The sequence below is a fragment of the Dasypus novemcinctus genome, chromosome 3 (assembly GCF_030445035.2).
Source record: "Dasypus novemcinctus isolate mDasNov1 chromosome 3, mDasNov1.1.hap2, whole genome shotgun sequence".
In the NCBI taxonomy this organism is placed as follows: domain Eukaryota; kingdom Metazoa; phylum Chordata; class Mammalia; order Cingulata; family Dasypodidae; genus Dasypus; species Dasypus novemcinctus.
In genome coordinates this window covers 83,121,786-83,138,222 of record NC_080675.1, presented here as the reverse complement: position 1 = coordinate 83,138,222, position 16,437 = coordinate 83,121,786, and the positions used below count along the sequence as shown (strand labels likewise).

Genomic DNA, 16,437 nt, shown 5'->3' with positions numbered 1-16,437 from the left:
AAACTAAACTCATGTAGAAAAGTTTCCAAAATTCGAATTGTATAATTCTAATCAAATAGCTAATTTTTGTCTTCTACATATTGCTACATAATTCATTTGATGGTATTAAGCATTAGAAACCTAAATATGTATGCTATTAAAGTTGAACTTAATTTGTATTTTTATTAAACCTTTTTCACAGTATTTTAGCAATTTCACATCTAAAGTTAGACAGTTGATTGTACACAAGCTTTTATTGAAGGATTTTAATAGTGAATTAGGTCTTTATTCTAACATAACAGGCAGTTTCTTCATCAGTTAAGTCCATAGTCTAATAAATTATCAATATGTATTTACTATAGCTGAGATTGATTTGTCAGACCTAATTGAAGATAATGGATATTTGAGTAAGTTTGTTCTAGATAGTTTTCCTACATATGATAACTGTCTGCCTATTTTGGGTAGGTTTCATTTAATTTTTTAAGTTGCAGCTATGGTATTTCCTTATTTTATCCTTAATCTATTCTCTTAAGGTTAGATGTGTAAACTTTTACAATAAGATTCATCTAGACTTAAAGCATGTACTCTTAACTCCACAATACATGCTGCTACGGGTATATATCTCTGACACCTTTTCTCACCCTGTTATCACTAGTCTTCTCTACATATCTCACTGCGGAAAGACTTCAATATTTTTCTTTCAGTAAGTTTACATTATTATCTAAGCACTTATTAACAGCAATAACAAAAGGCATCCACATCTTTTCCATTTTATATATAGCTTTTTTGGTGTGTGTTATCTTTCCATTTTTTAAGTCTACTTAATTGTTTTGGTAACTTTTAATTTGATATAATTTAAACTTAGAAAATAGTTATAAGAATAATAAAAGGAACTATTTTATCCAGATTTACCACTTGTTTACATTTTATCCCATTTGCTTGAACTATGTAGGTCTGTATGTATTGGTTGCTTTTTTTGTTCTGAGTCCTTTGAGAGTAAGTTGGAGGGAGACGTCAGACTCTTCTGCCACTAAATGTGTCATTGTGCGTTTCCTAAGAATAAGAACATTCTCTTACATAGCTACAGAACAGTTATCAGAATCAAATTTAACAGATAAAATACTACTATTTAAAAATCCACAGTTCATGTTCACATTTTCTCATTTGTCCCAAAAATGTCCTTTTGTAACTTAGCACCAATTCTACCTAATTTTTATTTGTAATCATAATGTGTATATATTTTTCCCTATATTATTCCACTTAGTGTTTTCATCTACTGCTGTAGAGTCTTTCAGATGACAATTTTAGTCATTACATAGTTTTCCACTTAGCAAATGTATCAAAATTGTTATGATTAGGTTTCCGCATTTTAAATTCTGATACCACTTTTATTGCAGTGACCAGTTTGCATAAAAATTTGTTCCTTTTGGGTTCTTTCTTTAGGGTAAATAAATATTCTGCAGTGGAATCCCTAGATTCAAAGTATTTTGGTCACCCAATATTTAACATTATTACAGTTATTTTAGTGTTAAATTCTTGATGATGAGCACTTTGAATGAATGAGAAAGAATGTGGCACTTTGAAGGGGAATGTGCTAATTTGATGTTTTTAACATAAAACTTTAAATTTGCCATATTATTAATAATTGATGTTTAAGGAGCACTTGCTGTGAGCTAGACATGGGGTTATACGCACTTAACATGTGCAATTTTTTTTTTTAATACCCACAACTCTATTATTATTCCCATTTAACAAAGGAATAAAGGTCAGAGAAGTTAGGGTTCTTCATTTTCATGCTGTTATGAAGATATTATTTATCTAGTATTTATCTACTAGTGTTTCCCACCCCCATGGTCTCTAACATTGTAAATAATTTGATATTGATATGATGAAATGTTAGCACAGTCCCTAATTCCAATTAGTTTATTAATGTTCCTTAAATTGTATTCCGTCCTTCATACCTGATTTGTCCTAGCTAGTCATATAGTATATTTTGGAATTATTTATACTTCTGAAATATGGATGTGTCGAATAATTTAAGTGGCAGGAGGTTTTTAAGTGGTTCATAAAATCATTACAATCATTGACATCTTAGATTCACTGAACTACAATAACTTGTCTTTAATTTTTATTATTGTTCCTAGACAGAGGGCTGTGGGAGCTAATAACAGACTTAGATTCTCTTCCTTCACACTTTGCATATGGTTAATATATTTAATTCCAATGGGTCCTCTATATTTACACTTCTCTTTATTCATTTGGTGTCAGTCCTTTCCTCACTGGCATCCAAGTGGTGACTTGTCTTTGAGTTGTGCTTTTAGTCTGCATTTTGTTGATTAACTCCTAGTAGTCTCAGTTATCCTGCTTTTATTTTATTTTATTTTTGAAGATTTATTTTATTTCATTTATTTATTCTCACCCTCCCACCCCCCTTGTTTGTGCTCACTGTCTGCAGTCAGCTCTCTGAGGCAGCACAGGACAGCTTGCCTTCGCCGGGAGGCCCCAGGAATCCAACCCAGGGCCTCCATATGGTAGACGGGAGCACAATCGCCTGAGCCACATCAACCTCTCCTGTCCTGCTTTTAGAGCTGTACCGGAATTCCCTGCTTTTTTATATCCATTGCTTTAATTATTAGATTCATGTTTTATGCAAGAACTCTAAGAAAATTGGAAAAATGATAATTTAGAAGCTTTTAGATCTTTAAGTAGTTTTTAATCTGGTGGCACTCATATATTTGGTTTCTGAACCTGTGGTCTTAAAAAGATAAACATAAGTTACAGTGCAACTTTATAGATAGTTTTCTGCCAGAGTTAATTTAGGGCTTGGGGGTTTTATAACAGTAATCCATGTTATTTTTCCTTTAAGTTTTACAGGATGGCTGGAGCACTTTGTGCAGGTTAGTTTGCCTAAAAATTCTTTTCTTAGTGTAAGCTTGACTTGCACAGTCGAAGTAGTCTTGTGTCAATTTAGTAAGCATCCACTGAAAACCTGCAAAATGATTAAGCTGTACAAAAAGCTATTGAAGCATATAAAAAGTTGAAGACTCATGCATTCCAAAGAATTTAGATGTTGGTTTGAGAGACAAACAATACACTATGATTGGGGCGTAGTTAAGAAAAATACTACATAGCAGATGAAAGAAGCATAATGTAGTAGTTAACAAGTATATGGTCAAGAGCTGGGTTTCTGGGGCTTGAATCCAGAGTCTGTCACATACTAGCTATGTAACTGTGAACCTCAGTTTCCTCATTTAGGAAATGGAGGTAATAATCATACCTCTTTGGATTGTTACAAGAAATAAGTTAATAATTATTTACAATAGTGCCTGACGCATGGTAAGTTTGTTAGATAAAAGAATGCATACATTATTTTGTGATAATATTGTTCAAATATTATGGAAATGTAGAGCAGGAAAGATAACCATACAGTGTGAGGTTAGTTTCACAAAATTTCATTAAAAAAAAAAAACATCAGTTTCTAGCAGTGTGATTGGTTTTGAAGAAGGAAAAGTATTTTAGATGGGGGAAATCAGTTATACAGAGGTATAAAACTATAAGAAAGGTGTAAGGTATGATAAGGAAGCTGTCCTAATTGAGGTATTGCAAAATAGCATTACATTTGTTCAGGGTGTTTACTAAACTGAAGAACTAGTTTAAATCCAGAAGCAGTTATTTTAAGCAGGTTCTTGAGTAATAAGGACAGTTATGTTTGATTTCTGGTATACAGTTAAGTGATTGGCATCATATAGTATAACTAGGAGGCATATGCAGATGTAAAGTGGTATATGGGGTACATAGACCAAATGAAATCAACAAAGGTAAAAGTTATTTGGTAAGTTTTTTTTTTTAAATCTCTCTCCGCTTTCCCCCCTTCCCCACCCCACTTGTCTGTTCTCTGTGTCTATTTGCTGCGTGTTCTTCTTTGTTGGCTTCTGTTATTGTCAGCAGGACGGGAATCTGTGTTTCTTTTTTGTTGCGTCATCTTGTTTTGTCAGCTCTCTGTGTGTGTGACGCCATTCCTGGGCAGGCTGAACTTTTCTTTCACGCTGGACGGCTCTCCTTACGGAGCGTACTCCTTGCGCGTGGCGCTCCCGTACGCGGGGACACCCCTGCGTGGCACAGCACTCCTTGGGCGCATCAGCACTGCGCGTGGGCCAGCTCCACATGGGTCAAGGAGGCCCGCCCAGGGTTTGAACCGTGGACCTCCCATGTGGTAGACAGATGCCCTAACCACTGGGCCAAGTCCGCTTCCCCTGTTTGGTAAGATTGATCAGAAAAAAAGAGAAGACATAAACACTGAGGAAAGGGGGGTGTAACTGCAGATAGACCAGATTTAAATGATAATAGGGAATATGAGCAACAGTTTTATGCTAAAAATTTTGAAAATTTAAACAAAATGAACAAATATCTAGAAAATAAAATTTTAAGAAAGTCTTGAATAAATCTGCAAACTACTAAATAAATTGTGAAGTAGTAAATCTTCCCACAAAGGGAATATCAGGTCCAGATAAATTTTCAGGGTATTTTTCAAGGAACAGATTATTCATTACACAGACTGTTCCTCAGAATAGAAAGCAGGGGAATGTATTCCAAAACCAGACAAAAATGGGAAAGGAAAATTAGTCTGATTTTACTCATGAGTATGAATTTTAAAATCTTAACTAATATACAGGTCTGCATACCCTTAACTGTAGTTTTGAAATCCAGTAACCTGTGAAACAAGTTTTTCTAGAACTTGGCATGAAATCTGATCTGACCTTTAATTTTTTTTTTAAAGATTTGTTTTATTTATTTCTCTCCCCTCCCTCCCCGCCCCCCCTGCCCCCCTGCCCCCCTGCCCCTGTTGTCTGCTCTTTTGTGTCCATTCGCTGTGTATTCTGTGTCCACTTGCATTCTTGGCAGCACTGGGAATCTGTGTCTCTTTTTGTTGTGTCATCTTGCTGTGTCAGCTCTCCGTGTGTGCGGCGCCTCTCCTGGGCAGACTGCGCTTTTTTCGCAAGGGGCGACTCTCTTTGCAGGATGCACTCCTTGTGTGTGGGGCTCCCCTACGTGGGGGACATCCCTGTGTGGCAGGGCACTCCTAGCACATGGCAGCACTATGCATGGGCCAGCTCACCACATAGGCCAGGAGGCCCTGGGTTTGACCCCTGGACCTCCTATATGGTAGGCAGACGCTCTATCAGTTGAGCCATGTCCGCTTTCAGTGACCTTTACTTTTGGCAAAACCTCACCCGAACTGATGTGAGGCTATTTATAATTATTATTTATCTTACTTACAGTGAATATTCATACATTTTACTGCAGAAATATTAATGTGTTTGAGAACAGAGTGATGATACACAATCTGCCATGGTTGTTACATAATACACACTTTTTGTACTATATATTAGTACTAGTGACTAAAAATTTCTGAGTTCCAAAAGTTTTAGATAAGATACTGATATAAACTATTTGTCTCATAGATAAAGAATTGTAGACCTATAATAGACAACAACAGCAAAAATCCAACAGTGTATGAAAGGGAAGTCATACCCAGACTGGGTTTATACCACATGTACAATGATGACTTAATATCAGAAAATCTATACTTAGGGTTCACTCCATGAGTAGAGTAAAGGAGAAAAAAAATCATTTTATAATGGCAATAGATTCAGAAAAAGCATTTGATAAAATTTAACAAATTCATGGGGAAAACTGCTAAATTGGGAACAGGTAACTTTCTTAACTTGAAAAATCCTTATCTACATACATGCAAACAAGCAACAGCCACACACAAAAAACACATTTTCTATCATCCTTAATGGGGAAATGTTTCATTCAGGAGTAAGACAAGGTATGTACATTATCACCACTTCTGTTCAGTTTTATATGGAAAGCCTAGCAAAAGCAATAGGATAAGAAAAAGAAATTTACAGTGTATTGGGAGGGAGAAAACAAAGTTGTGATTATCAGCTTGATAATACAATTAGCTACATAAAAAGATTTACAGGTAAACTATTAGTAAAATAAGAGTTTAGCAGAGTAACTTGATATAAGATCATTAATCAAAAGTCAGTTGCTTCATCAACAGGTGAATGGATAAACAAAATATGCTATATATGTAAAGTGGAATATTACTTAGCCTTTAAAAGGAGTGAAGTTCTGATACATGCTGCTATGTGGATGCACATTATAAACATTTTGAGTGAAATAAGTCACTAAGGGACAGATGCATGAAATAGTGATTCTGCTTACATGAAATAGTTAGAACATGCAAACTCATAGATATAGAAAAAGAGTGCAGGAAAAGAAAGTAATCGAAGATAGTAGCATTTGAAGGAAGTGGATTTGGCTTAACTAATAGAGCGTCCGCCTGCCATATAAGAGGTGTAGGGGTCAAACCCAGGGCCTCCTGACCTGTGTGGTGAGCTGGCCCACGCAAACTGCTTATGCGCGCAAGGAGTGCCGTGCCACCCAGGTGTGTCGCCCATATAGGGGACCCCCATGCACAAGGAGTGCACCCCCACAAGGAGAGCTGCGCCACACACACGGAGAGCTGATGCAACAAGATGATGCAACAAAAAGACAGATGCTGGTGCCGCTGACAAGAAGGCAGGCAGACACAGAAGAACACACAGGGAATGGACACAGAGCAGACAACAGGGGGCGGGGAGAGGGAAGGGGAGAGAAATTTAAAAAAAAAAGTCTTAAAAAGATTTGAAAAGTATCATAGATTACCCAATCCCTGGTTTTAATTATAATAACATGCGCAAACCTTTAGGGGAAGTATAAAACTTTATTGAAAATTAAATGGGAAAGCATGTAATGAATGAGGGTGGCTGGCTGTGTTATTAAACTAATGGGGCAGGCTGGATTTGGCCCCTAAGTCATAATTAGTTTGCTGACTCCTAATCTAGGGGAGAGAGTAGTACAAGATGAAGAATAGAGTATGTACCAGACTCTATGAAGACTGTATTAGTCAGCCAAAAGGGATGCTGGTACAGCATACCAGAAATGTTGGCTTTTATAAAGGGTATTTATTTTGGGGATAAAAGCTTACACTTCAGAGGCCCTAAAGAGTCCAGCCAAACTCTGTTGCCACGTGTTGAAGCAAGATGGCAGGCAAGTCTGTGAGGGTTCAGCCTTCCTCTTCCCTCTTAAGGCTCTGTGGGTCCAGGTTCTTCCCATCTCAGCTGTAGACTGGTGTAGGGCTCAGCTGCTCTGTTCTCTTTACAAGGTCAGCTGTCAGCTATCAGGCACATAGATCATCTCTCTTCTCTGGACCTCTGTCGTGTGTCTGTGGAGGTCTCTTCCATGGTGTGTCTTCTCTGTGTGTCTACTTTTGTGTTCTTGATTGAGCTTCCATTTATATAACCCACCAAGGAGGTGAGGATTCAACCCTGCACACCCTAATGATGTTGTCGAACCAAAGTCCTGATCTTGATTTAATCAATTAAATATAAAGCCTTTGAATTTAAATCACTCAAAGGGTATCATGCCCAGAGGAACAGACCAGTTTAAGAACATAGTATCTCTTTTTGGAATTTTTATATAAATAGTATCAAAAACTGCCACGGAGACCTTGTTGACAATGGTAGGATTTTGCTATTTAGACTAAGATGGATTTCAAATGAGTGATGGGATTTCTTTTTTTTTTTTAAAGCAGTTTTATTGAGATATATTCACATATCATACACTCTATCCAAAGTGTTTAACCAGTGGCTTTTAGTATAAGCAATTTTGTGCATTCATCACCACAAAAGATTTTCGAACAATTTCATTAGTCCGGAAAGAAAATCCTCATACCCCTTAGCAGTCACCTCTCAATCCCTCTATCCTTTTCCAGCCTTACATAACCATTAATCTAATTTCATCTTTATAAATTAATTTATATTTATATCTCATATATTAGAATCATATAACATGTAGTACTCTGCATCTGGTTTCTTTAACTTAGCATAGTGTGTTTTTTTGGTCTGATACTAGCATCTTGTAGTATTAACAAATTAGTTCAGTTTCAAGAAAATGGTCTTATATATTGCAGTTTTACTCATATTCATATTTCACATGTGCTACTATTATGCTATACATTCCCATGTTACTTTTTTTTAACTTTCCTTTTAGTAGTATACATGACCATAGACTTTCCCTTTCACTGTCACACCCATATAATAGTACTGCTAGTTACAAACTTTATGTTGTGCTTTCACCTTTTCATTTCCAAAGATTACCATTCATACTTTTTACAAATTCTGCACAAGGTAACCCTCAGCTTTCCATTCTCTAAACTCATTCTATTTTCTGGTGACCCACATTTTAACTCTGTGAGATTATATAATATATTTAGTTCATAGTTGTCCAGTCATGCAGAATTTGTCCTTTTGTGTCTGTCTTGTTTCACTCCACATAATGTCCTCCAGGTTCATCCATGTTATCTGTATACCAGTTTATCCATTCATCGGTTGATGGACACGTGGCACCTGGGTTGTTCCATCTTTTGGTAATCGTGAATAATGCCATTATGAACATCATTGTGCAGACGTCTGTACATGTCACTGCTCTCAATTCTTCTGGGTATATACCTAGTGGTGGTATTGCCGGATCACACAGTAAGTCTATATTCAACTTCCTTGGGAACTGCCAGCAGTTCTCCACAGTGGCTGTATCAGTCTGCATTCCCATCAATAGTGAATAAGCATTCCTATCTCTCCACACCCTTTCTAATACTTGTAGTTTTCTGTCTTTTTAATAGTGGCCATTGTAATAGGTATGAAATGTGATTTCATTGTAGCTTCGATTTTCATTTTCATTAGTGATGTTGAACATTTTTTTCATGTGTTTTTTTGCCATTCCATGACCTGTAGGTTGTTGCATTTCCTGTTGTTATTCATCTCTCTGAGCCCATGCTCAATTTTTTCCATTATTTTTTTCTCTGTTCTTTTCTCTCTTCAGTTTCGGCTGTTCAGTCTTCTGTATCACTTATATTCTTTGTTCTGTCATTTTGAATCTGCTGATACATTTTTTTTATGTGTTTTTTTATCTCACCTATTTTGTCTTTCATTTCCATGAGTTCTGTTACTTTTCAGGTTTTCAAATTGTTTGTGCTGCTTATGTGTTGATTTCCTTAATTTCTTTAGCTGTATGTCTTTCAACTCATTAGTTTGAATTTCAAAATTTGTATGACTCTTGTTGATTAGTTGTTTCATATCTTTTGTCTCTTCTAGGACTTTGATATATTCCTTTTTGCTCTGCTATTTCTTCCATTTTCTTAGTATGACTTGTAATTTTTTTGCTGATGTCTAGGCACATGTTTCGGATGGGGGAGTTTACTATGATGCTCAATTTCTCTCTTTTGAAGGGATTTGGTGGGAGACTGTGTTACTGCCATTCTTTGATTCTTGTTTCAACCTGTTCTACGTTTTTAGGATTGTCCCTGTTAATTTGCTCAAATCTGGGCCCTGGTTCCAGAATGGGTTGCAGACTAACTTCCACTCTGTGTCCTAAAGAACCAGCCCTGATCAGTAGGGAGGATGACTGAGAGGGTCTGCTGGTAGGGTGGGTTGGTGTACTGGTAGCTGCAGTTGCAGCTTCTACTCATGGTCTTAGTGTCAAGGTTCTCATTCCGTGCCCCTCTCTCTTCTATGTGGTGTCCAGCCAGCCTTCCCTTGGTGTCCTAAACCCTAGAACTTTTTTTTCCCCAGGCCCTTCCTGCCTTTCTTAACTATTTTTCTGAAAGAGGAGAGAGTCCCTTATCTTTTTTTTTTTTTTCCTCTCCCCTTCCCACACCCCCACACCCCCAGTTGTCTGCTCTCTGTGTCCATTCTCTGTGTGTTCTTCTGTGTCTGCTTATATTCTTGTCAGCGGCACTGGAAATCTGCGTCTCTTTTTTGTTGTTGTTGCATCATCTTGCTGCGTCAGCTCTGCATGTGAGCGGCACCACTCCTGGGCAGGCTGCAGTTTTTTTGTGCTGGGCGGCTCTTCTTACAGGGCACACTCCTTGTGCGTGGTGCTCCCCTATAAGGGGGACACCCCTGTGTGGCACGGACCTCCTTGCACACATCAGCCCTACATGTGGGCCAGCTCATCACAGAGGTCAGGAAGCACTGGGTTTGAACCTTGAACCTCCAATGTGGTAGGCGGATGCTCTATCTGTTGAGTCAAATCCACTTCCCCCCCCTTGTCTTTTTAATCTGCCATCTTCTTGGAAGTTCAGTTTGTTTCATGCTTAGTTTCAGTGTGGAGACTATGTTGGGAGTAAGGGCTAGAGAGGATATGGAGGACCATTTAGAATATTGCAGCCTTTTAAGCAAATGATGATGAAAGCTTAGAGTAGTTGGGATGGGGAGAGAGAGTGGCAATGGAATGGATTTGAGAGACAGGAAAAACCCATGGGATTTGTTTTATTGTATTTTGCTGGGGGTGGGGGAGTGGGGCAAGGATATGACGAGGTAGGAAAAATACCTCCTAGGTTACTAGCTTGTGCAAATTCATTAGCAAAGATGCTCTTCATGAGATAGGCCATTGGAAGTTTACCAGGTTTGGAGTTGGGGGTAGAAATTAAAATTTTAGAGATGTCAAGTAGGCAGTTAGCGCCCCTGTGTGGCACAGCACTCCTTGTGCATGGGAGCACTACACGTGGGCCAGTTTATCACACGGGTCAGGAGGCACTGAGGATCAAACCCTGGACACTCCATATGGTAGATTGATGCTCTATCAGTTGAGCCACGTCTGCTTCCCTACTTTTACCATTTCTGATCCTGAATTTATGCACTTTTTTTTTTTTTTTGAGAAAAGGTTTTTTTTTAATCTTTATTCTTGATTTCAAGGTGTGAGCCATAGTCTAGGATCTTTTTGTTAGATTCTTTGACACCTAGAAAACCATAACTTTTGGGCGTTGTGGCATCTAGAGAAGGCTCAGGGATCTATTTCTCTTAAACTGGCTTAGTTGTCATTCTGTCATTCCTGCCAATTAGAGAAGGCTTTGTGCTTGGTTGTCTTTTGTTCTGTACTTCAAAGTGAGCTTGAAATTAATTGTGTGAATAAGATCTCTAAGAGATTCTTTTTTTTTTTTAATTTACTCTTTTCTTTTTATTTTCTCTCTTTATTTTTTTTAAATGTTACATTCAAAAAATGTAAGAGGTCTCCATATACCCCCTCACCCCACTCTTCCCACATCAACAACCTCTTTCATCATCGTGAGACAGTCATTGTATTTGGTGAATATAAGAGATTCTTGATTGCAACCAGCAGTGAAAAAACTATTTTTTCAATCATAACAGATTATATGCAGATATTTTTCTGTAACAAAATTTCACAAATCAGTACTTGCCCTTACTGTATAAAATATTTTTGTTTTCTCATTTCTTACAGGGAAAAAAAAATGCTGGTTGTAACCTACTAAATTGTTTGAAAGAGAATGCTTTAAAAAAAAAAAGGAAACATTTGAATGAGAAAATTTGAGTTGTGTTGCTAAAATTGCCAGTTTTTAACACATCTGTTTAGTAAAGTGTGAGGTATACTTATATTTAGGCTAATTTGTTTATTCTTCCACTTATCTATTTCATTGGTTGCCACCTTAATTCAGATAGAGTAAATAGTAAAACACTTGATGCCTATTGCAGTGCATTGGGGTAAGCTGGTATTTTGATAACTTTTCATTTTAATTTCTTTTAAAATTGTTTTCCTCTTGTTCTCAGATCCTGAATCTTTCTGTCCTCTAATTTATTTTAGCAGTTACCATTATTTTATTCTCAAATGTTCCTTCCAGTGCATATTCTTTTCCCTGTATTTTACTCTCCCTTTCTTAAAAACCCCCACTATTAGATAGTGTTTTAAAAGATCTTCCTACTGAAGCCAGAGCTTGGACCATTTGGGGGGGAAAAATGCTAAACTTGGTATGTTTTCCTTAAAAACAAAAGGAAACAAAACTGAACAGAAAGTATTGATATGTATATTCAGCCACAAGATATTAATTCCATATTAGCAAATAGTCATCTGATACCATGCCGTTATTATGGTGGATCCTTTAGAATATAGTAAATCTTTTTTTTTAAAGATTTATTTCTCTCTCCCCCCACACCAATTGCCTGTTCTCTGTGTCTCTTTGCTGCGTGTTCTTCTTCTTTGTCTGCTTCTGTTGTTGTCAGCAGCATGGGAATCTGTGTTTCTTTTTGTTGCGTCATCTTGTGTGTCAGCTCTCCGTGTGTGCGCTGCCATTCCCGGGCAGGCTGCACTTTCTTTCGCGCTGGGTGGCTCTCCTTACGGGGTGCAGTCCTTGCACGTGGGGCTCTCCTACGTGGGGACACCCCTGTGTGGCAGGGCATTCTTTGCGTGCATCAGCACTGCTTGTGGGCCAGCTCTACACAGGTCAAGGAGGCCCGGGGTTTGAACCGCGGACCTCCTCCGTGGTAGGCGGACGCCCTATCCACTGGGCCAAGTCCCCCCTTCCCAAGTAAATCTTGATCTAGAACTATTTGGCCTCTTAACTTCTAGAACCTCACAGTCTTTATTATGTAAAATTCCTTTTTTAAAATAAATACTGTTAACCAAACAGTGGTGACCAGAATTTTCTCTTGATTCAGAAACTTATTGATTCCAAATAGAAAAGCAATGAAATATATGGACTATGTCTGCATTGAACTGTTTATCCCTATCAAAATGCATAAGTTATAGAGTAAGTTTGCACTACGTTTTTTCATGTTTATCTTTTTTTTTTTTAAAGATTTATTTATTTATTTAATTCCCCCCCTCCCCCGGTTGTCTGTTTTCTGTGTCTATTTGCTGTGTCTTGTTTCTTTGTCTGCTTCTGTTGTCATCAGCCGCATGGGAAGTGTGGGCGGTGCCATTCCTGGGCAGGCTGCACTTTCTTTCGCGCTGGGCGGCTCTCCTTACGGGGAGCACTCCTTGCGTGTGGGGCTCCCCTACGCGGGGGCTACCCCTGCGTGGCAGGGCACTCCTTTTACGCATCAGCACTGCGCGTGGGCCAGCTCCATATGGGTCAAGGAGGCCCGGGGTTGGAACCGCAGACCTCCCATGTGGTAGATGGACGCCCTAACCACTGGGCCAAGTCCGTTTCCCTGTTTATCATTTAACCTCTTGACAATCCTTAAATTATCAGTGTTCATATGTGAAAGAAAATAGGTTCTTGAATGAATTTTTTAATTAAGTTACACTAAAATGGATGCTGTTAAACTTAATAAAGAACCATCGACACTTAAAGATTGGATTTGGTAGTAGACTTGACACTTTGTTTAAAGAGCAAGGATTCTTAAGTTTTGAACCACTGAAAGTATCTTGCTTAGAATTATTGACATTTGCTGTAGGATGTCCCCTGTTACTTTGCAGATAGGGAAGAGAGTCATGGTTACCTTTGTAAAGAAAGAATGAGAAACTTCTTTACCAGAAGCCTTCAACCAGCATCATTTCTAGTATTCTTGATTTGGGTCCTGTATCCCTTCCAATCCAAAAACTCTGGCCAGGGGAATATAGTCATGCTATTGAGTTTAAGCATGAGCCTTTACAGTTAGTCCCCTGGATGAAGTTGGCTTTCTCCCAAATTGGGGTAGTTTCTAAAGGATGAAAACCACAATGTTTTCTTCAGCTAAGGTTTGTGTATTGTTTATAGTACATCTCCATAGTCTAGCACAGTATGTTATATACTCAAATGTTTTGAACAAATGAAGCCTGTGTATATTGTTTAAGATTTTTGTTTTTATAGTGGTAATAAAAGAACCATTGTTTTTTTATTTGTTTATTAATCAGAATTTATTTTGACCCAAAAAATTTTAATTTTATTTGCAACCATTTTATTGAATGTCTGCTAGACTGAGCACTGTTTAGAGCTGAATCATGGTGATGACTTGGTCATGGCCTTTGCCCTGAAGGAATTCAAACTTGTATAATTGATTTGTTTAAGAGTAAATGTGTTTTATGTTTTCTACAAAGTTTAGCAGAACTTCTGGTTTTCTCATATCTCATATTTTGAAAGCACTTACTGGGTCTTTTCTTTAGTAACCGTTTCTATTGCTTTCTTTTTGGCTATTTGACAGCATTGGTCTTAATAGGTAGACTAAATCTATGGCATTTCAGTATTTCTCATAAAGTTAAAATTGGTTTCTTCAGTAGCATTTCTGGTGCTGGCTACACCAATTTATGGTGCTATATATGGTTGAATCTATAGTACAAATATTTCCACCTATATTTTAATATTTAGTATTTCTTTGAATTTGAATTTATTTCAGTATATTTCTGATTAATGTGCTTTAATAAGACTTAATTTAAAATAATTGTATTAATGCTGTGCTTGCTTTCACTAATATAAAGAATTTGGCCAATGTAAATTTTCTTAGGTGTGGCTTTCTATTCAAACTTTGTTTTTTTAAAATATAAAACAATTTTATTGATACGTATTTAAAAAGCATACAGTTCATCCCACGTGTCCAATCAGTGATATTTGGTATAATCACGTAGTTGTGCATTCATCACTTAAGTCATTAAAAGGGCATATTCATTATGTCAATAATAATAAAATTCAAATTAAAAAAAACAAAATTGTACATCTCAATCTCTATATATCCTTCCTCTGCCACTCATAGCTATTTTTGGCTGTTCTTACACATGTATTTATTTACTTTTAAGCGGTTTTATTAAGATAAAATCACATACCATACACTCCATCCAAAGTATATAATCAATGGCTTTTAGTATAATCAATTTTGTGCATTCATCACCACAGAAGATTTTCAAACAATTTCATTACTCCAAAAAGAAAATCTTCATACCCCTTAGCAGTCACCTCTCAATCCCTCTATCCCTCTCCAGACTTACATAACCACTAATCTAATTTCATCTTTATAAATTAATCTATATTTACATTTTATATATTAGAATCATATATTAACATCTTGTAGTATTAACAAATTAGTTCAGTTTCAAGAAAATGGTCTTATATATTGCAGTTTTACTCATATTCATATTTCACATGTGCTACTATTAAGCTATACATTCCCATGTTACTTTTTTTTTTAACTTTCCTTTTAGTAGTATACATGACCTTAGACTTTCCCTTTCACTGTTGCACCCATATAATAGTACTGCTAGTTACAAACTTTATGTTGTGCTTTCACCTTTTCATTTCCAAAGATTACCATTCATACTTTTTACAAATTCTGCACAAGATAACCCTCAGCTTTCCATTCTCTAAACTCATTCTATTTTCTGGTGACCTACATTTTAACTCTGTGAGATTATATAATATATTTAGTTCATAGTAGTCCAGTCATGCAGAATTTGTCCTTTTGTGTCTGTCTTGTTTCACTCCACATAATGTCCTCCGGGTTCATCCATGTTATCTGTATACCATAGTTTGTTTATCCGTTCATCGGTTGATGGACACGTGGCACCTGGGTTGTTTCCATCTTTTGGTAATCATGAATAATGCCGTTATGAACATCACTGTGCAGACGTCTGTACATGTCACTGCTCTCAATTCTTCTGGGTATATACCTAGTGGTGGTATTGCCGGATCACATAGTAAGTCTATATTTAACTTCCTTGGGAACTGCCAGCAGTCTTCCACAGTGGCTGTACCAGTCTGCATTCCCATCAATAGTGAATAAGCATTCCTATCTCTCCATACCCTTTCCAATACTTGTAATTTTCTGTCTTTTTAATACTGGTCATCGTAATGGGTGTGAAATCATATCTCATTTGAGCTTTGATTTGAATTTCCCTAATGGCTAGTGCTGTGGAACATTTTTTAATGTATTTTTTTGCCATTTGTATTTCTTCTTTGGACAAAGGTCTGTTCAAGTCTTTTGCCCTTTTTTTTTTTTTTAAACAAATCGACTTTATTGTTGTGTATTAATAAAGCTACAGTTTATCCAAAGTGTACAATCAGTGGTATTTGGTATAATCACATAGTTGTGCGTTCATCACTTCAATCATTAAAGCATTTTCATTATTTAACTAATAATGAACAAAAAACAGACAATTCCTCACCTTTCAGTATCTCTGTTCTGCTGCTGAACATAGCTATTATTTCTGGCTATTGCACAATTATTCATTTGTTTATTAAGCAGTTTTATTAAGCAGTCATATACCATACAATCTACCCAAAGTATATAATCAGTGGTTTTTTTTTTAAGCTGTTAAAAATCCTTTCTTTTAAAATTTTAAAATAAATAGGAAAATAGGTTGAAAGAATATGCAAATTTGAAACGAGAGTGCAATGCCAGGTTAGATTTAATATAATCAATTTTTAAAAATAGCATAGCAGTAAATATCTATAAATGTAAATAATAATTGAAATATAGAAATAACAATTCTGATTTCTATATTACAGTTCTAACTATTGGACATAACAGTCTCTAAGAATGAAATTCTTGGCTTAGTTATTTAATTTCCATTTGGGCCATAATTTTTTCTAGATAATCAAATTCCTATTTGGGAATTCTTCATATCTTATTGGAATGAATTACA

General features: G+C 36.7%; 1 protein-coding gene across 7 annotated transcripts in view; it reads left to right on the top strand.

Moving 5' to 3' along the window:
* Nucleotides 1-16,437, top strand: part of ARHGAP5 (Rho GTPase activating protein 5) — an 89,967-nt gene that overhangs the window by 18,025 nt on the left and 55,505 nt on the right. The window lies entirely within an intron of this gene.